Below are 24,382 nucleotides of genomic sequence, written 5' to 3'. Positions count from 1 at the left end.
ATGACCCCGCAAATACCAAGCCCGGGGTAGGAAGAAGCTCCGCCCGTATACCTCCACCCAGTTCCGGCAACAGCAGAGTAGTTCGTCCATTTTCCGACAGCCTCTTCCTCCATCTCCTGCTGCTCCTGCACAGCCTTCCACCTCTCAGGCTCCTTCATCGGATGACTATGTCACCGTTCTGCTCCCTAAGAGCCAGCTTCCCGGTGCCTCCACCACCTCTCCAGCCTTTAACCAGTCTTATGAGGCTCAAGGCTCTTCCCAGTTATAATAGAGGTAGAGGCTACCACCGTGGTTCAAACCAGAACAGAGGTAGAGGTAGATTCTTTCGCAAGGGAAAGAACTTCCGAGGCGGACGTGGAGGCAACTCCTCAAACCAATACTGAGGTGCAGCGGTAGGGGGGAGGCTTTATGCCTTCCGCAACAAATGGAGGTTCAGTCCCTGGGCTTTCAGTATCATCTCCAAGGGACTGGGGTGGAGTTGGATTCAAGGACCTCCACCTCCGAACAGATTTCATCAACATTCCACTCCGGACCTAGTCGAATTTGTCCAGGACCTGTTACAAAAGAACGCCATACAAGAAACGAAACACCTGAAGTTTCAGGGTCGGCTGTTCAGTGTCCCGAAGAAGGATTCGGACAAGAGAAGAGTGATTCTAGACCTATCCCTTCTCAACTTGTCCATTCAATGCGACAAGTTTCGAATGCTTACCGTCTCGCAGGTGCGGACCTTACTTCCCCGTGGGGCCGTCACCACCTCTATCGATCTTACAGACGCCTATTATCACGTCCCGATAGCGAGACACTTCCGTCCGTATCTAGGCTTCCGCCTAGGGGACAAAAGTTACTCCTTCAAGGTGATGCCTTTCGGGCTCAATATCGCCCCAAGGATCTTCACAAAGTTGGCAGAAGTTGCTGTTCAGGAACTCAGAAATCAAGGGATTCAAGTAGTAGCCTATCTGGACGACTGGCTCATTTGGTCAGACACCTCCCAAAATTGCCTAAAAGCCACTCACAGAGTCATCCAATACCTTCAATCTCTAGGCTTCCAGATCAACTTCAAGAAGTCCCGTCTTCTTCCGAAATCAAAGTTCCAATGGCTCGGCCTGCAATGGGATCTTATATCTCATACTCTGTGTCTTCCCAAACCCAAGAGGTTAGAGATTGCAAGGAACACCAAACGCTTTCTAAAAGACAAAGTAAGTTCCAGACGACTCCAAGAGAGGATCCTAGGGTCCCTTCAATTTGCTTCAGTGACGGATCTACTTCTGAAGGCAAAATTGAAAGATATCAATCGTGTCTGGCGTTCGAGGGCGAACCAGAAGCTCCGGGACAGGAAAGTCCGCCTTCCTCCCATTCTCCGGGAAAGACTTCTACCTTGGACAAGGGCCAACAATCTGTCAAAGTCAGTTCCCCTTCGATTTCCGCCTCCGAAGTTAATCATTCACACGGACGCATCCCTATCAGGTTGGGGAGGCTATTCTCAGCTCAGGAAAGTTCAAGGTCTTTGGTCTCCCTTATTCCGCCAATTTCACATCAATGTGCTGGAGGCCATGGCAGTTCTTCTAACCCTGAAACGTCTCGCTCCACCCAAGAGACAACACCTTCGTCTGGTTCTCGACAGCGAAGTGGTGGTCCGCTGCCTCAACAGAGGCGGATCAAAATCAGGGCCTCTGAACCATGTTCTAGTAGCCATATTCTCCCTAGCAGCCTCGAACCGTTGGCATCTTTCAGCTGTCTACCTGGCGGGAGTCCGGAACGTAGTGGCAGACGCTTTGTCCCGGACCTCCCCTCTAGAATCGGAATGGTCACTCGATCTAAAGTCATTCCGGTGGATTCTCTCTCGGGTTCTGGGTCTCCAAGTGGACCTCTTCGCCACGGAGTCCAACCACAAATTGAGAGTATATGTGGCTCCCAATCTAGACCCTCAGGCTTACGCCACAGACGCCATGTCACAGAATTGGGACATCTGGGAAAGGATTTATCTCTTTCCCCCGGTGAATCTTTTACTGAAAGTCCTAGACAAACTGAGATCCTTCAAGGGACAAGTAGCCTTGGTCGCACCCAACTGGCCCAAGAGCAATTGGTACCCTCTCCTGCGAGAGTTGAGACTACATCCTTACCCGATACCCAATCCGGTTCTGTCTCAGATAGTACAAACACGCGTTGTGTACGCTTTCTCAAACATTCAGAGCGCCCTAACTTTATGGACTTCATGAAGTTTGCGGCCATGCATGGTGCCAATATCGATCCTCAAAACACCCTGTTCCTAGAATCAGATAAACGGGATTCCACCATCTGCCAATATGATTCTGCGGTTAAAAAGTTGGCTAAATTTTTGATAGACTCAGACGTACACTGTATGAACTTGAACCTTACAGTTACTTTCTTTAGAACTTTATTAGAATCAGGTCTGGCAGCCAATACTATCACCACTATTAAATCTGCCTTGAAAAAGATCTTCCTAGTGGGTTTTAACATAGACTTAACCGACTCTTTGTTAGCTTCAATTCCGAAAGCTTGTGCCAGACTGAAACCGGTTACTCGTCCTACCCCGGTTACCTGGTTCCTTAATGATGTACTCAAATTGGCTTCTGATACCATTAACAGTTCTTGTGATTATATTCCCCTTCTCAGGAAAACACTTTTCCTGGTGAGTTTGGCTTCCGGGGCAAGAATTTCTGAACTGGCAGCTTTGTCAAGAGACCCGGGTCATATTGAGTTCCTTCCTTCGGGAGAGGTCCTTCTTTCACCTAACAAATTCTTTTTAGCTAAGAACGAAGACCCTCAGAACAGATGGTCCTCCTGGAAAATTGTTCCCCTCACGCAAGATCCGTCTCTGTGCCCTGTTACTACTCTTAGGTCTTATTTATCCCGGACCTCCTCTAACTCCTCGGGGCCTCTATTCGTTAGAGAACAAGGCGGTACCATTACCATTAAAGGGATCAGGCAACAAATCTTGTATTTTATTAAACAAGCTAGCCCTGACTCTTTTCCTCTTGCACATGATATCAGAGCGGTTGCTACTTCGGTGAACTTTTTTCACCACATGAATTTTACGGATCTTTCCAGGTATACAGGGTGGAAGTCACCCTCAGTGTTCAAGAAACACTACCTTAAACATTTGGAAGCCCTTAAATTTCCTACAGTAGCTGCAGGGAGCGTAGTTACCCCCAGGTAACTCATATGTTAATTCCTTGTTATTTTATCTCTCCCCCTTACCTGCCTCATTTATACCCTATTTGTATTCGTTGGTTTCGCACCTGATTACTATTATTATATTTGTAAATTTTTGACTCCTGAGTATCTGTATATATCATCACTCACGGCATTATTATACCTTACCTTTTTTGGTCAATTGTTCTACCAAGTGGATTTATGTTCTTTTTAAGATACCCTTATAGCTGTTTTTGGCACTCATCTCTGATTAAAGCAACTTGTATTTCCCTTATGTTTATGTTTTTCCTTTATTTTGCAAGTTTGGTGACATTTCTCTTGTATATATTCACTGGCCGGCACAGGTTCAAGCCCAGAAAAGGGATTTTGACGTAGGAAAAATCTATTTCTGGGCGAGGGACCTGTGCCGCCCAGTGAACCCTCCCAGCTCCTCTCCCTTGGAGTCCCCAAACTTTGGGTGCTAAGGAGTTGGGTTCTGAGCGGATGCAGAGTTGCTGGTGCCGAGTGAGGTTGAACGGCTCTCCTCTATTGGGGTCTTTGTCGTGGATGAATCTAAATAGTGCGGGACCTCTGGATTATACGCCCAATTTTATACCGACACCAATAGGTGAGCGAGCTAGTTAACCTAGCACTCCTTTACATTTTTTCTCTGGTATATTTAGCAGTAAATTACCTAAGAATAAGTGCTAATAGGAGCTTATTCACTGGGCGGCACAGGTCCCTCGCCCAGAAATAGATTTTTCCTACGTCAAAATCCCTTTTTTGAATATACTTACCCCTTGATCATATAAGCTGCAACTCTGTTGCTCGACAGAAAAACCTACGGTCAAAATACGCCAGCGATCGCTATGCAGGTGGGGGTGTACATCAACAGCGCCATCTGTCGAGCAGGTACTTAGTACTCCAAGCAAACAAAGAACCAATTTTCTCCTCGGCCCACTGGGTCTCTATTGGGGAGGAAGGGAGGGTCCTTTAATATATGATCACCGGGTAAGTATATTCAAAAATTTATTTTATTAATAAAAATAACATTTTTCAATATTAAACTTAGCCGGTGATCATATAAGCTGATTCACACCCAGGGGGGTGGGTAGAGACCAGCATTACATGTTTACATTATTATGAGCTAAGTATTTTGTATTTCATTTTAGCAGTTATTCAAAATAACAAACATAAAATAAATAAGTACCTGGTAAGGAAGTCGACTTGAACAATTACTCTGCCTTTTTAAGTACGTCTTCCTTACGGAGCCTCGCGATCCTCTTAGGATGCTGAGCGACCCCTAGGATCTGAAGTATCAAGGGTTGCAACCCATACAACAGGACCTCATCAAAACCTCTAATCTAGGCGCTTCTCAAGAAATGACTTTGACCACCCGCCAAATCAAGTAGGATGCGAAAGGCTTCTTAGCCTTCCGGACAACCCAAAAAACAATAATAAAACATTTCAAGAGAAAGATTAAAAAGGTTATGGAATTAGGGAATTGTAGTGGTTGAGCCCTCACCCACTACTGCACTCGTTGCTACGAATGGTCCCAGAGTATAGCAGTTCTCGTAAAGAGACTGGACATTTTTAAGATAAAAAGACGCGAACACTGATTTGCTTTTCCAATAGGTTGCGTCGATATACTTTGCAGAGATCTATTTTGTTTAAAGGCCACGGAAGTTGCGACAGCTCTAACTTCGTGTGTCCTTACCTTCAGCAAAGCTTGGTCTTCCTCATTCAGATGGGAATGATTCTCGTATTAACAGTCTGATAAAATAGGATAAAGCATTCTTTGACATAGGCAAAGATGGATTCTTAACTGAACACCATAAAGCTTCAGACGGGCCTCGTAAAGGTTTTTAAATAGAACTTAAGAGCTCTTACAGGACATAAGACTCTTTCTAGTTCATTTCCAACCATACGATAAGTTTGGAATATCGAACGATATTGGTCAAGGCCGAGAAGGCAGCTCGTGTTTGGCTAGAAAACCAAGTTGTAGAACATGTAGCCGTTTCGGATGAGAATCCGATGTTCTTGCTGAAGGTATGAATCTCACTGACTCTTTTAGCTGTGGCTAAGCATATCAGGAAAAGAGTCTTACAGGTGAGATCTTTCAGGGAGGCTGATTGTAGCGGTTCGAACCTGTCTGACATAAGGAATCTTAGTACCACGTCTAAATTCCAACCAGGTGTAACCAAACGACGCTCCTTCGTGGTCTCAAAAGACTTAAGGAGGTCCTGTAGATCTTTATTGTTGGAAAGATCTAAGCCTCTGTGACGGAAGACTGATGCCAACATGCTTCTATAACCCTTGATAGTGGGAGCTGAAAGAGATCTTTCTTTCCTCAGATATAAGAGAAAGTCAGCTATTTGAGTTACAGAGGTACTGGTCGAGGATACGGATACTGACTTGCACCAGTTTCGGAAGATTTCCCACTTCGATTGGTAGACTCTAAGGGTGGATGTTCTCCTTGCTCTAGCAATCGCTCTGGTTGCCTCCTTCGAAAAGCCTCTAGCTCTCGAGAGTCTTTCGATAGTCTGAAGGCAGTCAGACGAAGAGCGTGGAGGCCTTGGTGTACCTTCTTAACGCGTGGCTGACATAGAAAGTCCACCCTTAGGGGAAGTGTTCTGGGAACGTCTACTAGCCATCGAAGTACCTCGGTGAGCCATTCTCTCGCGGGCCAGAGGGAAGCAACTAGCGTCAACCTTGTCCCTTCGTGAGAGGCGAACTTCTGCAGTACCTTGTTGACAATCTTGAACGGAGGGAATGCATATAGATCTAGATGTGACCAATCTAGTAGAAAGGCATCTATATGAACTGCTGCTGGGTCCGGGATTGGTGAGCAAAATATTGGGAGCCTCTTGGTCATCGAGGTTGCGAAGAGATCTATGGTTGGCTGGCCCCAGGTGGCCCAAAGTCTCTTGCATACATCCTTGTGGAGGGTCCATTCGGTTGGAATTATTTGTCCCTTCCGACTGAGACAATCTGCCATGACATTCAAGTTGCCTTGGATGAACCTCGTTACTAGTGAAATGTCTAGACCTTTTGACCAGGTGAGGAGGTCCCTTGCGATCTCGTACCATGTCAGAGAGTAGGTCCCTCCTTGCTTGGAGATGTACGCCAAAGCCGTGGTGTTGTCCGAGTTCACCTCCACCACTTTGCCTTGAAGGAGAGACCTGAAGCTTTTCCAGGTCAGACGTACTGCCAGTAGCTTCTTGCAGTTGAAATGCATTGTCCTTTGACTCGAGTTCCATAATCCCGAGCATTCCCTACCGTCTAATGTCGCACCCCAGCCTACGTCCGATGCGTCCGAGAGGAGAACGTGGTTGGGAGTCTGAACAGTCAGGGGAAGACCCTCTCTAAGGTTGATATAGTCCTTTCACCAAGTCAGACTAGACTTTATCTTTCCGGAAACCGGGATCGAGACCGCTTCTAGCGTCTTGTCCTTTTTCCAGTGAAAAGCTAGATGGTATAGAAGAGGACGGAGGTGTAGTCTTCCTAGTGATACAAATTGATCCACGGATGACAGTGTCCCTACCAGACTCATCCACAGCCTGACTGGGCAGCGTTCCTTCTTCAGCATCTTCTGGATGGATAGCAGGGCTGGGGGTTGATCGTCTTGTTCAGCAACGTCCTCATCAGAGGGTTCCTCATCCGAAACTGATGAGGAAACGGCAACGGAGTGGGCAACGTCTGACTCGCTGAATCCGGTCGCACTGGTGGATGCGTGACGGAGCCGGACGCAATATCATGGCACTGCTGCACAGTCTGTGAACTGTCAACAACCATGGGTGCGCGAGGAAGTACAGCGTCAACCCGAAACTGTCTAGACTGTCTGGGTTGTGCAGTCAACACCCTACCGGGTTGCTGAGGTTGACGCACTGCGTCACAACAAGTCACCTCTGCTGGTTGTTGAACGTCTTCCTAGTGACACACTGAACGTCAACAACCACCTCCGAGCGTCGCTTAACGTCAACGTGCGACTGGCAACCCACACTGGGTCGCATCGGTGGAGGAACCACCTCAACTGGCAGACGCGAGTAGGATACCTCAGCGTCAACAGGGCGCACAACCAACCGGTTGGAAGGTTGTTGGCCAGAAGGTTCTTCTCCGTATTTAAGTCCTCTATCAAGGACACAAGCTTGGACTGCATGTCTTGCAGCAAAGCCCATTTAGGGTCTACGGGAGCAGGTGTGGCAACAGACGGGGTTAGCGACTGAGGCGGAACCATTTACCATCCCTGGAAGCCTTGTTATGTGTGACATAATAGTACAGCAAAACTTCAAAGGCTCGACAAAAGTTGAGAAGTTGACCTGTAAACAACTTGGAGCGTCTCCTGGCTAGGCGCCAGGGCGAGTCTACCAGAATTGAGAAGTCTATCTGGGCAGAGGCATGAACTCCCAAGCCGAGAACTTCTCTCGTGTCCTATCAGACTCTCGCTCTATAAGCCAGTTTAAAAGAAGGGAAATCAAAGGCTGTATCCCTAAAACTCCTCCTGGTGCAAAAACCAGTCGCCTAGCCAACGTAACGCTCTCTAGGAGAGCGAGAGAGCACTAGCTTAACAACAACGGCTTCGAAGTAGCTAGGCCTAGTGTAAGTTCTGACGCTAGGCGAACGAGGAGCAGCAGTTACAAGATCCGGACGAAGATCCTTAAAAAATCATCATGATTTAAAGTCCATAGGAGGCTAAGCAGCTTAAGGCTCCTCTCCAAATGACAGAGTCCTCAAAGGAATATCAGTAGGAGGGAGAACAGCACTTTCTCATCTACAGGAACCTTGTCCGAGAAAAGCTAGGTTATCTCAGTGAGGGTCTCACTGGTGCATTAGCAGCAGACCAGAAGGCAACGTTATGTAACTGCTTGACAGTCTGTGAACTGTCAAAAACTGAACTGTCAACCACAACAGGTGCGTGAGGACATACAGCACTGGTGCATTAGTAGCAGACCAGAAGGCAACGTCATGTAACTGCTTGACAGTCTGTGAACTGTCAACAACTGAACTGTCAACCACAACAGGTGCGTGAGGACATACAGTGTTCACTCGAGACTGCTTTGACTGTCTATACTGAGCAGTCAAAACAACTCTAGAATGCGGAGGTTGACGCACCGCGTCAAAACAAAACAACTTAGGTTGTTGTTGTAACTCGCGAACGTCAACGGAGGGTTCCGTGCATCTGTGAACGTCAACGTGCGGCTGGCAGGGTACACTGCGCATGGGTGGTGGAACTCTCACAGCCGGAGTGCGGGAGCAGGTAGCGTCAGCGTCTACTGTACGCACAACCGTGGTTGGTTGTAGGCTAACGGGTGCAGCGTCAACCTTCTCCGCACGATACTCCTGCATAAAAGATGCTAACCGTGTCTGCATAGACTGTAGCAAAGACCACTTAGGGTCTACAGCAGCAGGTGCGGCAACAGACGGTGTTACTGCCTGTTGCGGTACCGCTTTGCCTCTCTTAGGAGGTGAGCAGTCGTCGGAAGACTGCAGCGAATCCGAACTGACCCAGTGGCTACAACTGGGCCGTTGGACTTGCGCGGAAGGGACCGACTTGCGCTTAATAAGCTGCGAGACCTTGGTCCATGGTTTCTTACGAGAAACCTCTTCCGCAGACGAGAAGTAAATGGGCTCTCTCGTCTTTGTGTGGGTGGGGCGATCTTGGGTAGATACGCCCGAAACCACGGAGGGAAACGTCTGTTCGTTGATCAAGGCCTGACGAACCCATAAGTCGTTCGACATTACTTCTCCCCTGGGCTTGGGAGCTTGCAAGAGGTCCCGGACTAGGTGAACGACAGGCACGAACAGACGAACCCTCGGACGCAACACTGTAACACTTTGCGCATATCACTTTATCACTTCGATTTTCTGTTTTGCACTTATTTCACTGAAATCGAAACTTTTACTGATTTCTACCTGAAACACGCAATTCTACCCTTCATTAAAAGGTAGTAATTGCGAAAACAGTCGCATAATGCAGCTCATTAATACTAGCAAAAACAGAAAACATATACAGTATAAAGATAAAGAATTCAGTGGCTGGGAAAGAGACTAAACACTAGTTCAAATAAACTAGGTTTACAATCTCTCACCGCACATAGCCTGGGGACAAGAATAAAACCCTAGAAACGTTTTACCTTCTTCCCCGTACAGCGACTAGGGAGGAGAGTAACACGAGAACAACGTTACCCGCTTGAACGGAACGTTTTTTTCTCCTCTCTCTCCCTCCGTCTCTATCTCTCTCTCTCTTACTCTCTTGATTTCGCACCTGAGAGAAGAGCCCAATTATATATCATCAAAACATGTTATTTGGCTAAAGGAAAAAAACTGAAAGGTTTTCCAAATAAAAAGTTCCTTTAATTTAGAATTTAAACCATTTAAGCTAAGAAAGAATGAACGAAACGTCAGAATCGATTTACTCTTACTGCAAAGTGAAACCGTGATACACTCTCTCTCTATCGTAACGATAGAGCGCATGTTGAACGTCCTGAACGTCAACAACTGCGTAGTCTAAAAAACTAAACGTTAGTTCATCTTTGAAAACAGTACGAGACTGTCAAAGAAATTCTTTCCTAAAACATTAAATTAAAAAGTTTTAAATTCTTTAAAGGCTAAATACGATATAACGGGCTCAACGTTGATTAACTTCGGTTCCAAGTTAGGACCGCCTACTATCAGGAAAGGTCGCATATAAACAAAACATAAAAATTTATTTTTATATGTTTATAATAAATGGAAAGTTAATCGAAGAGGCCTAATAAAGGCGGAGAGATATAAAATATATAGATCTATAACGTGTTAAGCATAATTACTAAAAACCTAAACACACTTCCGTCTAAGGGAAGGGTCGGCCATTTAAAAGTGAAAGAGAGTCCATACTCTCTTCGTCACCATAATTAAATCTATCCAAAACGAGTTCAAGTTTTGAGATGAAGATAAAACCCCTGCATAGCGAAAGCTCAAAACTAGAATAGTGTACTTCACCAAATAGTTGTGAAAACAAATCCAGTTAGTAACAGCGTATTAGTAGGTCTTGCCAGTGGCACGACAGAGAGAAAATTGGTTATGTGTTGACATGGAGTACTTGAGTACCTGCTCGACAGATGGCGCAGTTGATGTACACCCCCACCTGTATAGCGATCGCTGGCGTATTTTGTCCTTAGGTTTTTCTGTCGGGCAGCAGAGCTGACAGCTATATGATCACCGGCTAAGTTTAATATTGAAAAACTAAACGTTAGTTCATCTTTGAAAACAGTACGAAGACTATCAAAGAAATTCTTTCATAAAACATTAAATTTAAAAAGTTTTAAATTCTTTAAAGGCTAAATACGATATAACGGGCTCAACGTTGATTAACTTCGGTTCCAAGTTAGGACCGCCTACTATCAGGAAAGGTCGCATATAAACAAAACATAAAAATTTATTTTTATATGTTTATAATAAATGGAAAGTTAATCGAAGAGGCCTAATAAAGGCGGAGAGATATAAAATATATAGATCTATAACGTGTTAAGCAATTACTAAAAACCTAAACACACTTCCGTCTAAGGGAAGGATCGGCCATTTAAAAGTGAAAGAGAGTCCATACTCTCTTTGTCACCATAATTAAATCTATCCAAAACGAGTTCAAGTTTTGAGATGAAGATAAAACCCCTGCATAGCGAAAGCTCAAAACTAGAATAGAATACTTCACCAAATAGTTGTGAAAACAAATCCAGTTAGTAACAGCGTATTAGTAGGTCTTGCCGGTAGCCCGACAGAGAGAAAATTGGTTCTTTGTTTGCTTGGAGTACTAAGTACCTGCTCGACAGATGGCGCTGTTGATGTACACCCCCACCTGCATAGCGATCGCTGGCGTATTTTGACCGTAGGTTTTTCTGTTGAGCAACAGAGTTGCAGCTTATATGATCACCAGCTAAGTTTAATATTGAAAAATGAAGGATTACTCAAGTGTCATATGTGGATGAGATCATGGTGAGGGGTAGATGGAGATGGTTTGGGCATGCTCTTCACACTTCCCATGAGAGATTAGTTCACCAAACTTTCAACTGGGCTCCACAGAAGCACTAGAAGAGTTGGAAGACCCAGGCCTACATGGCTGAGGACTATGAAGCATTTAGTAGATATAGTAATGAATAGAGTAGTATTGATTTAAAAGCTCAAGATAGAGACGACTTGAGAAATCTACCAGAAGCCTGTTGCGTCAATAGGCGTAAGAGAAGATGATGATGATGAAAAACAGACTTGATGTTGGCCTTTTAGGTAGCATATAGTTAAAGATTACTGATGAGACACATGCTTCCGATGGAACATTCCATCCCGTCCACCTCATTAAAAAGCAGTTGTCACACAGACAGAGGCAGATATTCCTACCAAGGGATTCTGACTTTAGTGACTTTGAATACAGTAATGTAAGTACAACAAATATGTGTGTTTACTTATATTCTTGAAATTTTTTGTTCACTTGAAAGTCATCAATAACAGCAAAATAGTCACCCACGCAGCAGATGCATTTACTGAAGCTCTCGCAAAAATAAGAGGAACAAGGAAATAATGTTAAACTGTGAGTAAAGGATGCCACAGCGGAACAAAGACCATTGAGTAATCACTCGGGCTCACCATTTCTTGTTATATTTCCTTTCCTCACTGAGCTATTTTCCCTATTATAGCCCTTGAGCTTATCCATCCTGCTTTTCCAACTAGGATTGTAGTTTAGCAAGTAATATGTTATTTTTATTAGTAAAATAAATTTTTGAATATACTTACCCGATAATCATGTAGCTGTCAACTCCGTTGCCCGACAGAATTCTACGGGAGGGATACGCCAGCTATCACTATACTAGAAGGGGGTGTACTCACCAGCGCCACCTGTGGCCAGGTACTACAGTACTTCTTGTTGACACCTCCTCAATTTTTCCTCGGTCCACTGGTTCTCTATGGGGAGGAAGGGAGGGTCAATTAAATCATGATTATCGGGTAAGTATATTCAAAAATTTATTTTACTAATAAAAATAACATTTTTCAATATTAAACTTACCCGATAATCATGTAGCTGATTCACACCCAGGGGGGTGGGTGAAAACCAGTGTACATGACTAAAGGATAGCTAAGTATCCCGTATTTCATATAATCAGTTATCTCAAAATAACAATGAAATAATAAGTACCTGGTAAGGAAGTCGACTTGAACCGTTACTCTGCCTTTATTAAGTTCGTCTTCCTTACTGAGCGCAGCGTTCCTCTTAGGAGGCTGAATCAACTCTAAGGTGCTAAAGTATATAGGGCTGCAACCCCTACTATAGGACCTCTACACAACCTCTAACCCAGGCGCTTCTCAAGAATGAATTGACCACCCGCCAAATCAAAAGGATGCGGAAGGCTTCTTAGCCTACCGTAACAACCATAAAAACAACAATAAAAGCATTCAAGAGAAAGGTTAAAAAAGGTTATGGGATTAAGGGAATGTAGTGGCTGAGCCCTCACCTACTACTGCACTCGCTGCTACGAATGGTCCCAGGGTGTAGCAGTTCTCGTAAAGAGACTGGACATCTTTAAGATAAAATGATGCAAACACTGACTTGCTCCTCCAATAAGTTGCATCCATTATGCTCTGCAGAGAACGGTTCTTATTAAAGGCCATCGAAGTGGCTACGGCTCTCACTTCGTGGGTCCTTACCTTCAGCAAAGCAAGGTCTTCCTCCTTCATGTGAGAATGGGCTTCTCTAATCAGAAGCCTTATATAATACGAAACCCCGTTTTTGGACATGGGCATCGAAGGTTTCTTGATTGCACACCATAAGGCTTCTGACTGTCCTCGAATAGGTTTTGACCTATTAAGATAATATTTCAGAGCTCTGACAGGGCAAAGAACTCTTTCTAGCTCGTTACCTACCATGTTGGAAAGGCTAGGAATTTCAAACGATCTAGGCCAAGGACGTGAAGGAAGTTCATTCTTAGCTAAAAATCCGAGCTGTAAAGAACATGTCGCAGATTCGGAAGTGAACCCAATGTTCTTGCTGAAGGCATGAACCTCACTGACTCTTTTAGCTGTTGCAAGGCAGACGAGGAAAAGAGTCTTGAGGGTAAGGTCCTTGAAGGAAGCTGACTGGAGAGGTTCGAACCTAGGCGACATAAGGAACCTTAAGACTACGTCTAGATTCCAGCCTGGAGTGGGTAAACGACGTTCTTTAGAAGTCTCAAAAGACTTAAGGATGTCTTGAAGGTCCTTGTTGGAAGAAAGGTCCAAACCTCTGTGGCGGAGAACTGAAGCCAACATACTCCTGTACCCTTTAATCGTAGGAGCTGAAAGGGATCTCTCATTCCTTAGATGTAATAGGAAGTCAGCTATTTGGGTTACAGAGGTATTGGTAGAGGAAACTGCATTGGCTCTACACCAGCTCCGGAAGACTTCCCACTTGGATTGGTAGACTCTACGAGTGGATACCCTCCTTGCTCTGGCAATCGCACTGGCTGCCTCCTTCGAAAAGCCTCTAGCTCTAGCGAATCTTTCGACAGTCTGAAGGCAGTCAGCCGAAGAGCGTGGAGGTTTGGGTGCAACCTGTCTACGTGAGGTTGACGTAGAAGGTCCACTCTTAGAGGGAGAGTCCTGGGGACGTCGACCAGCCATTGTAGTACCTCTGTGAACCATTCTCTTGCAGGCCAAAGGGGAGCAACCAGCGTCAGCCGTGTCCCTTCGTGCGAGATGAACTTCTGGATGACTTTGTTTATGATCTTGAACGGTGGGAATGCGTAAAGGTCGAGATGGGACCAATTCAGCAGAAAAGCATCTACATGAACTGCTGCTGGGTCTGGAACTGGGGAACAGTACAAAGGAAGCCTTTTGGTCATGGAAGTGGCAAACAGATCTATTGTCGGCTGACCCCACAAGGTCCAAAGTCTGTTGCACACGCTCTTGTGAAGGGTCCATTCCGTGGGGATGACCTGATCTTTTCTGCTTAGGCGATCTGCTGAGACGTTCATGTTGCCCTGAATGAACCTCGTAACTAGGGTGAGGTTTAGACTTCTTGACCAAATGAGGAGGTCCCTTGCTATCTCGTATAGGCTCCTCGAATGGGTCCCTCCCTGCTTGGAGATGTAAGCCAAGGCTGTGGTGTTGTCGGAGTTCACCTCCACCACCTTGCCTAGCAGGAGGGACTTGAAGTTCAATAGGGCCAAATGAACTGCCAGTAGCTCCTTGCAGTTGATGTGGAGCGTTTCCTGTTCCTTGTTCCACGTTCCCGAGCATTCCTGACCGTTCAAGGTCGCGCCCCAGCCCGAGTCTGATGCATCCGAGAAGAGATGATGATTGGGGGTCTGAATCGCTAACGAAAGGCCCTCCCTGAGAAGGAGGTTGGTCTTCCACCACAAGAGAGTGGTCTTCATCTCTTTGGTGACCGGGATAGAGACTGCTTCGAGCGTCAAATCCTTGTCCCAATGAGCTGCTAGATGGAATTGGAGAGGGCGGAGGTGGAGTCTCCCTAGCTCGACGAACAGGGCTAACGATGAAAGGGTCCCTGTGAGACTCATCCACTGTCTCACCGAGCAACTGCTCCTCTTCAGCATGCTCAGGATGCAATCTAGGGCTTGGCTTATCCTTGGGGCCGATGGAAAAGCCCGAAAATCCTGACTCCGAATCTCCATTCCCAGGTAAACAATGGATTGGGAGGGAATGAGCTGGGACTTTTCTAAATTGACTAACAGACCCAGTTCCTTGATCAAGTCTAAAGTCCAGTTGAGACTCTCCAGACAGCGACGACTCGTGGAGGCTCTCAACAGCCAGTCGTCTAAGTAAAGGGAGGCTCTGATGTCCGATAAGTGGAGGAATTTTGCAATATTCCTCATCAGATGCGTAAACACCATAGGAGCTGTGCTTAGGCCAAAACACAGGGCTTGGAATTGGTACACAACCTTTCCGAAAACGAATCTCAGGAAAGGTTGGGAGTCTGGATGAATAGGAACGTGAAAGTAAGCATCTTTCAGATCCAACGAGACCATCCAGTCCTCCTGCCTGACCGCTGCTAGGACCGACTTCGTCGTCTCCATCATGAACGTCTGCTTGGTGACATAAGCATTGAGCGCGCTGACGTCCAGCACCGGTCTCCAACCTCCTGTCTTCTTGGCCACCAGAAAGAGACGGTTGTAGAAGCCCGGGGATTGATGGTCCCGGACTATAACCACTGCCTTCTTCTGTAACAGGAGCGACACCTCCTGGTGCAACGCTAGCCTCTTGTCCTTTTCCTTGTAGTTGGGAGAGAGGTTGATGGGAGAAGTGGTCAGAGGGGGTTTGCGGCAGAATGGTATCCTGTAACCCTCCCTCAGCCACCTGACAGACTGGGCGTCTGCACCTCTCTTTTCCCAAGCTTGCCAGAAGATCTTGAGTCTGGCTCCTACTGCTGTCTGGAGAGGAGGAGAGTCAGTGTTTGCCTTTTGAAGTCTTGGAACCTTTCCTAGACTTGCTCCTGGAAGAGTCTGGACGGGAGCTTCCTCGGCTGGGGGCTCTACCACGAAAGGGCGGAATAAACCTTGTAGCAGGAGTATCAGCCACTGGGGTGCGATAAGTCCTGGGGACTGAGGGAGCAACCTTAGTCTTACGAGCTGAAGAGGCCACAAGATCATGAGTGTCCTTTTGAATCAGGGCCGCAGACAAGTCCTTGATAAGCTCTTCGGGAAACAAGAACTTAGAGAGCGGAGCGAAAAGGAGTTGAGACCTTTGACAAGGTGTGATGCTGGAAGAAAGAAAGGTGCAAAGCTGCTCCCTTTTCTTAAGAACTCCTGACACAAACATTGAAGCAAGCTCGCCAGATCCATCCCTAATTGCTTTATCCATGCAGGACATTAAAAGCATGGCTGAGTCCTTGTCCGCAGGGGAGGTCTTCTTGCTAAGGGCCCCCAAGCACCAGTCTAGAAAATTGAACATCTCAAAGGCCCGAAATACACCCTTAAGGAAGTGGTCTAGATCGGAGAAGGTCCAGCAAACCTTAGAGCGCCTCATTGCTGTTCTACGAGGAGAGTCGACCAAACTTGAGAAGTCAGCCTGGGCAGAGGCAGGTACTCCCAAGCCTGGTTCCTCTCCTGTGGCATACCAAACGCCCGCTTTAGAAGTGAGCTTAGTAGGTGGGAACATAAAGGAAGTCTTCCCTAGTTGCTGTTTAGACTGCAACCACTCTCCTAAAATTCTTAAAGCTCTCTTAGAGGACCTAGCAAAGACGAGCTTAGTATAAGTTGACTTAACAGGCTGCATGCCCAGCGAAAACTCAGATGGAGGAGAGCGGGGGGTAGCAGAGATAAAATGGTCCGGGTATACCTCTCTGAAAAGAGCCAGGACCTTACGAAAGTCAATGGGTAGAGGAGAAGTCTTGGTTTCTTCCACGTCTGATGAGGGATCCAAGTGCGCAGCTTCCTCCTCAGAAACCTCATCACCAGAGTGTAGCGAAGTGAGAGGTAATGTAACAGTGGTATGCTGAACAGCAGAATCAGAACAAGCTGGTACATAAACGCTTGTAGTTTCATCCTCAAGTCTCTGGTGCTGAGTTAAAACCTGAGGTTCAGGCTGCAAAGACTGGTCAGGAAGAGTAGAGGAAGGTAGGCGCATGGGTTGAGGTGGCTGACTCCTGGCATGAGTGTCTTGTCTCAAGAGTTGCGCTTGCTGTAAGGGTTGCGGATGCGCAGTAGCAGGTTCCTGAGGAACGAGTTGAGGTTCCTGAGGTGTGAGCTGCGAGAGTTGAGGTAGCGGGTGCGCAGAACGCAGTTCTTGTCTCGCGAGTTGAGGTTCCTGAGGTGCTAGGCTAAGGTGTTGAGGTTCTCGCCTTGAGGAGGGTTGAGGTCGCTGCAGCGAGTGCTGAGGTGGCTGCCTCATGGATGGAAGAGGTTGTCGTACCTCAAGAGATTGTTGCCTCGCTGGTGGAACCGCAAGCGGAAGCGGAGAAAGTAAGGCATAAGCTTCCTGCTCCCATTGCTGAGGTTGCCTTAAGGAAGGCGGAGGTTGCTGCACACCGCTGGAAACTGGCAACTCAGTACGTGGTAAGGTATCCTGAGGAGCCTCAACATCGTACGCCTGGCAGACTGGACTGCGGTCAGGCGGAGCGATCGCAGGAGGAGGCGTAACCTTCTCAGCCTGACACTCACGCATTAAGACCGCAAGCTGTGACTGCATGGACTGCAGCAAAGTCAACTTGGGGTCGACAGACGCTAAGGTCTGCTGAGGCAAAGCCTTAACAGAAGATGAGGTCTGTTGCGGCATCACCTTAGCCCTCTTAGGCGGAGTGAAGTCACCTGATGACTGCGGAGAGTCAGAGCTAATCCAATGACTGCAACCAGGCTGTAGAGCTCTTGAGGTCTGGACTTTGCGTTTGAGAGGTCTGGAGACCTGAGTCCAGCGTTTTCTCCCTGACATAGCTTCAGCAGACGAGTAAAAGACGGGCTCAATCGTCTGCGGGTGGGAGTGACGGTCTCTGTAAGACACGCCCGCAACCACCGAGGATACTTCTGTGCGCCGATCAAGGCCTGCCGAACCCTTTTGCCCTTCGACATTGCTTCTCCCCTGGGCTTGGGAGCTTGCAAGAGGTCCCGGACTGGGAGGACGACTGGCACGCACAGAAGTACCCTCACGCACCACACTGACACTGACACTAGCACTTGGCACCGCACTGACACTAGCACTTGTCACAGCACTGGCACTATCACCTCTCACTGCACCTTTGACCTTAAGTTCTTTGACTTCTGCCATAAGAGACTTATGATCACTGACCACCGATTCTACTTTGTCACCTAAAGCCTGAATGGCACGCAAAACAACGGACATATCAGGTTGAGTACTAATAGTAGGTTCGGGGGTAGCCACTACAGGGGGAGGAAAAGGTTGAGGATCATGAGGTGAGGAAAAAAGTGAAGAGCGAGAAGAACTCCTCCTAACTCTCTCTCTCTCTAACTTGGTTGAATATTTCAGGAATCGAACAAATTCAAGTTCCGAAAGACCGGCGCATTCCTCACATCGATCTTCCAACTGACAGGGTCTTTCCCTACAGTCAGAACAAGCGGTGTGAGGATCTACCGAGGCCTTCGGAATACGCCTATTACAAGACCTACATCGTCTATGGGGTGGGGCTTGTGAAAGGTCAGACATCTTGAATCAAAGAGTTAGTCAAGGGGGATTCCAAATCAAGCAAAAAGATCGTTAACCATTAAACAGAACTAAATAAAAGCTATCTAAGCTAATATAGAAGTTTTCCAGTATAGCGACAGCCGAAATCTGAGAGAAATACTTCACCAAAAGCCGTGAACAATACTCCAAGATCATAAGCGTATCCCAGAACGTCTTGCCGGAAGCACGACAGAGGAAAAAATTGAGGAGGTGTCAACAAGAAGTACTGTAGTACCTGGCCACAGGTGGCGCTGGTGAGTACACCCCCTTCTAGTATAGTGATAGCTGGCGTATCCCTCCCGTAGAATTCTGTCGGGCAACGGAGTTGACAGCTACATGATTATCGGGTAAGTTTAATATTGAAAAAGTAATATTATAATATACTTGAAGCAATGCATAAATACTTTACGAGCTTAAATAAGTGTGGTTGACAACAGACATTTTCTATGCTAGCATTACCTTTGTCTGCCGATCTATAAAGGAACCCTTAATCCAAAGCAGCATAAACTATTGCCTAAACGTTAATTGTTTACAACACCACGCTCTCCATTTACTCCAAAATAATGCATTCCTGCAGTTCTCATCTTCATGCACAGTACAGTAATTAGGTGGTTATTTAAATTCTGGGAAAGCAATAATTAGCAAGATATGTTGAGGAAGGGGTTATAAAAAGAAAATAGCTGGGTTTCCTCACTAAACGAATTGGAACTGGCATATCAACATAGTCAACCAAACAGAAATTGTGATGCCAGTGTACATAAACAGAAGTTCATGATGCCAGCGTACATTTGATATACTGTATATTCAAAATATACTTTAAAAATGGATTGATTACTCAAAAGTGCCCATAAGATATGCAATTTACAAATAGTGACACTTCTGAGTAATCACTCAATTTTTGATTAAGTATACTGTATTTTGAATATATAGTATATAAAATGTACGCTGGCATCACGAACTTCTGTTTATGTACGCTGGCACCACAAATTCTGTTTGGTTGACTATGTTGACATGTCAGTTCCAAGTCGTTTAGTGAGGAAACCCAGCTATTTTCTTTTTTATAACCCCTTCCTCAACATATCTTGCTAATTATTGCTTTCCCAGAATTTAAATAACCACCTAATTACTGTACTGTGCAAGAAGATGAAAACTGCAGGATTGCATTATTTTGGAGTAAATGGAGAGCGTGGTGCTGTAAACAATTACCGCCTAAACTATTTTAGTTAATCAGGAGCTCTGTCTCCCAACCCGTTGTACGACAGCCACTAACCCTTTCTTGTACTCATCCACCATTACTAGTAAACATCAAACTTTTGTGCAATCCCCAAATTAAACTAGAACACAATAGCATTACTCATCAAGGAAATTTTTCATCTGCAACCACACCCTACATATTTGAACAGAATTAGGACACCGTAGTCTTAATCTCAGTATAATAAAGTACTTCTGGGAGCCTTTGTATATCAGCGACCATTTCCTCACACTAACCTAAACGTTCCCCCTAACCTAACCTACAAGCCGTGTCCTCCACTACTTACCTAACAGGGGAGGTAACACACCACTGCGACACCCCTTCCACTGCCATATTCTAAGTTAGACATAATACATAAAGGTGGCCGCTATCATACATACACCCCTACTTCTGTACTGTACAGTTCACTGATAGACATACCCTAAAAGGTACTTGTACAGAGTACAGGCAAAGTATCCCACACCAAAATTTCTAGATACCAAATAACGTGGATCTAAGAGACATAACATATACTGTCATACCTAAACTTATATATCATAAACTCTAATTAATATTCTTTGATTTAAAGTGACACCAAGAACTTTCAAGTGCCGATACATATACCCTGGATGAACCATGTGGACTCCCTCTAGAGCAACCTTTCCTTCTCCCAAATAGCTTAGTGATAGATACGACAGACATATAAATATTCTTAAATTAAATCTGTCCAGTACTAGATGGAAAAGAATGAATACAATCAAAATACCTTCGTGGCCCCCCACAATGGTGGCAGTATAGCAGTCTCAACAAGAAGGCCGAAAGAGATGGCATATAGCGTGTCAAAACGCCTCGAAATATTGCCTCGCTCTTATCACTGGCTCGGTCATTTCATGTCAGAGTATGTGGGGACACAGGGAAAGTTCATACCTCGGAAAATGTTACACCTGAATTCTTCTTCGCGGATTTTTCGAGGATAATTTCCTTCGTTGTAAACAGATGCTTCTTCTTCTTCCTCCTCTTCTTCTTCTTCCTCCTGCTCGCAGCCACGGCATGACGTCATCAGCTTGGCTTAACGTCAAAGGCTGCCAGATTGTTTAGTTGTATCTCATTTTTATTTGATATTTAGGAAGCAATAATGAAATAATATTCAATAATATTAATTAAATTAAACTTTTTAATACATATAATTAATATACTCTAGCAATATAGGCTAAAAATTGTAAACAAATGTATTAGATAAAGCTAAACTGGCAGTGATCCGTTCTTGAAATACAAAATGAAATGCGTTCAGATTCGTTGTCTCGTCGAATGGCGCATTTGATCTAGGTTAGCATTGTATTATTTTCAAAATCACAAATACAGGTTTATTAATTTTTGCATTTGATATTTAAATGAACTGGCAATCTTCCATTCCACGCGAAGGCATTGCAAATTGGGTAATGACTTACGTCAGTCGTCAATAATTGAATAACTTAACGAGAATTGTATAGTCCAATCATGTTTCAACCAAAGAAAGACGCAACTATAGATTAAATAGAAATTGTCAAACAATATAATTATAGGTAATAAAAATATACTATGAATTAGCTATCTATAATTCAAGCTCCTGGAGTGTTAGAAGCTTTTGCGAACAAAAAATAAAAATGCAAAACTCATAATTTACAAATCTTAATTATAACCTATACAGAATTGATAAATCGAAACAGATGTTACAATGGAATATTAAGCATTGAATGATCTTATATATTAAGATATTTCACAACAGCCTTACAATAAATTTCCAATACAGTACTTACAGTAGTAATCTACAACTAAATTTATCTTAAATTTTCATGTAAAATCTTTGTCTAATAGAATAATAGGAATATACATATTAGGATAAAGGTCTAATCATAATTACAGCAAAACGAAGAAACAGTTTGCTACTCAATTTGTGATTGCAAATTTGTGTCTGCGTGCATTTTCAGCAAAAAAAAAAAAAAAAAAACAAAGAAAAAAAAACGAGTTCATCGACCTGAGATGAGGAAGTATTAAAGGTAAAGAAATCTCAAAAGTAAAGTTAAATATGTTATAGTCACCGTATATAGTAATAATATCTAAGATTTCTATTATCAATGCTCCCTCTCTCTCTCTCTCTCTCTCTCTCTCTCTCTCTCTCTCTCTCTCTCTCTCTCTCTCTCTCTCTCTCTCTCTCTCTCTCTCTCTCTCTCTCCCAAAAACTTTCCATGCCACCCATACTAGGTTAGTTTGCTGTGAGCGATCAGACGAAATTCTTCCCCCATCATCAGTCTGTAGTTAGCCAGCTTGGTCGTGAATACTGGCCAAACCACAGATATAAATTGACATGTCTGAGGGCTTTGTCCTGCATTGGACTAGAAATGGTTGCATTTGTAGTTGTTGTTGTTGTGTATATATATATATATATATATATATATATATATATATATATATATATATATATATATATGTGTGTGTGTGTGTGTGTGTGTGTGTGTGTGTATGTATATATATACATATATATACGTATATATATACATATATATATATATATATATATATATATATATATATATATATATATATATATATATATATATATATTATGAATGCTGTTTCGGGCATCCATATATATATATATATATATATATATATATATATAGAGAGAGAGAGAGAGAGAGAGAGAGAGAGAGAGAGAGAGAGAGAGAGAGAGAGAGAGAGAGAGAGAGAGAGAGAGAGAGACTTTTTCTATAAGATTTCAGAGTATCATACTAGAGGTCCGTGCGTTCTATAGCCTTCCTTCTCTGAACAGACAATTTTATCACTTCTTGCAATGACTTACTTTCCCTTTGTCTTTTCAAGTTGCTGTTAACGATGGCCTCCAGGAAGACTATACATAATTCTTTTCATGCGTACTTTTTCAAGGTTTGGTAAGCACTTTGTTCAAATAACCAGCTTGATTTTTCAACAGGTAAGAGATTGCAGGTGTTTACTTAATACAATATCTATTTTTGTTTTTTAGTTTACCCTCATTATTTATAAACCAGCTTCAATTTATTCATTGTAACATTATTTAATAAAATTTACTTTATTCTATTTTTTCAGCTAAACCATACATTGACCTTTGTAGGCCTATAACTATTTTGCATAATATTGAAATTCAAATTGTGTTTTTAATACCAGTTCCATTACAGATAATTTTCCTCATCTACTTTTAATTAACGGACGTTCCTGAGCTAAAGCATATTTTGGACTAAAGGCTTAAGAGAAATATAAGTAGATATTTAACTGCTACATAGTACTAACAATATCCTTTTATAAAAACCAATATGCCCTAAACTCGGATTTGGCCATTTGTTAAAAACCAAGGAAATACTTTTAATTTTCTTTTGTAGATTATCAATATTCGTTGCATTTGTTATCTACTGATGTTGATTATACTCATGTTTATGCAATTTTGCAAACATCGATTTAATTTTCTCTTCAACTTATTGGTCACATCTCTTTGTGGTCTTGGATATAGGAGACTAAAGGGTGGGGCTGCAGGTCCCGTACTATTACCATGTTCTCAAGATTTTCGTAATTATTATTATTATTATTATTATTATTATTATTATCATTATTATTATTATTAAATGCTAAGCTACAACCCTAGTTGGAAAAGCAGGATGCTACAAGCCCAGGGGCTCCAACAGGGAAAATAGCCCAGTGAGGAAAGGAAATAAAGAAAAGTAAAATATTTTAAGTATAGTAACATTAAAAAAAATATTTTCTATAAAAACTATAAAAAAAAACTTTAACAAAACAAGAGGAAGGGAAACTAGATAGAAGTGTGCCCGAGTGTACCCTCAAGCACGAGAACTCTAACCCAAGACAGTGGAAGACCATGGTACAGAAGTTATGGCACTGCCCAAGACTAGAGAACAATGGTTTGATTTTGGAGTGTCCTTCTCCTAGAAGAGCTGCTTACCATAGCTAAAGAGTCTCTTCTACCCTTACCAAGAGGAAAGTAGCCACTGAACAATTACAGTGCAGTAGTTAACCCCTTGGGTGAAGACGAATATTTTGGCAATCTCAGTGTTGTCAGGTGTATGCAGACAGAGGAGAATCTGTAGAGAATAGGCCAGACTATTCGGTGTCTTTGTAGGCAAAGGGAAAGAACCGTAACCAGAGAGAAGGGTCCTATGTAGTACTGTCTGGCCAGTCAAAGGACCCCATAACTCTCTAGTGGTAGTATCTCAACGGGCAGTTGGTGCCCAGGCCAACCTACTACCTACCAAGATAAACTTAATAAGATAAAAAGGCCATTCTCATTTCAATGATGACTTAGGTACAAAAATCTTACTTCCTATACGCTAAGCAATGTACTGAGTGTGTGTCTACATAAATAGTATTGCATATCATCATCATCATCTCCTCCCACGCCCACCGACGCAAAAAACCTAGGTTAGATTTCGCCAGTTGTCTCTATCTTGAGCTTTCAATTCAATACTTCTCCATTCATCATCTCCTACTTCGCGCTTCATAGTTCTTACCAATGTAGGTCTGGGTCTTCCAACTCTTCTAGTGCCTTATGGAGCCCTGCTTAACGTTTGGTGCACTGATCTCAGTTGGGGAGTGCAAAGAGTATGCCCAAACCATCTCCATCTACCCCTCATCATGATCTCATCCACATATGGCACTCGAGTAATATCTCTTATAGTTTCATTTCTAATCCTGTCCTGCCATTTAACTTCCAATATCCTTCTGAGGGCTTTGTTCTCAAATCTACTAAATCTATTGGAGATTGTTTCATTGTCATACCATGACTCATGTCCATAGAGTAACACCAATCTCACTAAACTGATATATAGTCTGATTTCTTTT

The 24,382-nt window shown here is 43.9% G+C and overlaps 1 protein-coding gene across 2 annotated transcripts in view; it reads right to left on the bottom strand.

The window, feature by feature from the left end:
• Positions 1 to 20,574, bottom strand: part of LOC137628859 (zinc finger protein 83-like) — a 55,983-nt gene extending 35,409 nt beyond the window's left edge. The window contains exon 1 of one of the 2 annotated variants that reach the window (XM_068360110.1): positions 20,447 to 20,574. The gene's annotated coding sequence lies outside the window, so the exon portion shown is untranslated. Of the gene's footprint in view, positions 1 to 20,285 lie in introns of both variants that reach the window. The other variant, XM_068360109.1, reaches the window with a different exon arrangement.
• Between the last annotated feature and the right edge of the window lie 3,808 nt (positions 20,575 to 24,382).

This window comes from Palaemon carinicauda, chromosome 36 (genome assembly GCF_036898095.1).
Source record: "Palaemon carinicauda isolate YSFRI2023 chromosome 36, ASM3689809v2, whole genome shotgun sequence".
Lineage (NCBI taxonomy): Eukaryota > Metazoa > Arthropoda > Malacostraca > Decapoda > Palaemonidae > Palaemon > Palaemon carinicauda.
Note: the sequence above shows the minus strand (reverse complement) of the source record. Positions and strands in the feature narration are given on the sequence as shown.